Source organism: Euprymna scolopes, chromosome 37 (assembly GCF_053919585.1).
Source record: "Euprymna scolopes isolate OS-2025 chromosome 37, ASM5391958v1, whole genome shotgun sequence".
Classification (NCBI taxonomy): Eukaryota; Metazoa; Mollusca; class Cephalopoda; order Sepiida; family Sepiolidae; genus Euprymna; species Euprymna scolopes.
Window position 1 is genome coordinate 56854502 of NC_136518.1, and position 1811 is coordinate 56856312.

Below are 1811 nucleotides of genomic sequence, written 5' to 3' on the forward strand. Positions count from 1 at the left end.
CACATTATACATAATGTCTTCAAAGTCTTGATAATCGCTCTAAATTAAAACATTAAATACTGGAACCTTAATAATTTAAGGAATTATTGGCATTTTAACACGAATTTCTAACTCTTTCCTTGTCCAGACGGAATTAGCATAAAATGTAATCGAACACATATTGTTCTTTCCTTGCTCGGATGGAACACTCTCAAAATGTAAATACAGAATTGGTTTGAGAATGTAAATACGCACAAAATACAGACACACCACTACCCTCCATAAATTATCATGCTGACACTTTCTCTTTAGAAGTGAATAAATACTTGCAAATAAGTCAGAACAAAAATATTATGCAGGTAAGGTTGCAACGTATATTTTTTTGGTTACGGAAACATTTATTTGTTATATATTTGTTTTATTACCATTCCTACTTTCCGTGGAGTTGCTACAGCTACTTTTACAAAAAATTGCTTGCCGTATACCGAAAAGAAAGACGCTGGCCGACTTGAAAGATTCTGTCAGTGGTAGTTGGCAGTTATCTACCTTTGTTTTCGCTCAATCTAAAGAGTTATTAAATACTTTCTTTATAATCAGCCAGTACTTGCAGGTTATCACCCCAAATCAGCACCAATTGTCAGTAACCAACAGTACTGACAATCACAAAGTGTGGCTTCAACTAGCTGCCACTGGGGAGAAAATGCCCGACTGTGGAAGCCAGATTATTTCATTTGGACCACGGTCGCCAGTGTCCACTAATTTCCAGTGATGGCAGTGGCCGCCTACAACAACTGTAGTTCCATTTATTTTCGAGGGGGGGGGGGCTTTAACGATTCTATTCTGGATCTGTCATGCTTCCACTGGGCCACGCCGGTTAACGGGTCCTGCTAGTATACTAATAAAATCAAAGTCAAAATTAATTGACTCAATTAATTAAGCTTCATTATTATCAGTTTTTATAATCGAGTATGTTTATAACATTTTCGCAAAATCAAGATAACCAAATATAAAATGAGAACATCATATGCTGTATTTCCTTATGCATTACACTTGCTTCGTAACTATTTGGACAATTTTAAATATTATATCATTTAAAAGTTTTCCAAAATAGCTAATCTTCAGACGTCAAAATACATTTGCTATACATATATGAATAGATTCATAATCCCTATTTTAAGGATTACGCAGTTGGACTCACCTCTATTCCAATTTTTATATTTTATTTATGTTTTTTATTTATTTTATTTTTTATTTAACCCACTTTCGTATTTTTAATTTTTATATGAAACTTCAACAATTCCCTATTTTTATATTTAATTAATCTTTTAATGTTTTTAATTTTATAATTTATTTTTTATATGAAACTTCAACAATTCCCTATTTTTATATTTAATTAATCTTTTAATGTTTTTAATTTTATAATTGTTTTTCCAATTTACTTATTTTATTGATTTATTCCCCAAATACTAATCTACCCCTTCAACTTGTAGTTTCTATTTATATATGTTTAACTATCCTTTTTTCAATCCGTCATAGTTTTGTATAAATTTTATTTACATGCTACGATCTACTAGTTAATGATTTTTGTTCTTTCACACGTTATTTCTTGAGAAGGAATTATGATTAAAAGGTTTACGTAAATAATATTAATTAATATTTATTTCATCCCCTACTGTTTATGTCAATAATTTAAGTTTTAAATTTAACTTATTAAGTCTTATCATAATCTAAGTATTATACTTTTATTTTTAATACTTACTATCCAATAACCATTCCTAATCTCGTTACATTGTAAGGGAGATAACTCTTTACCCAATTTTTTCTATTTATCA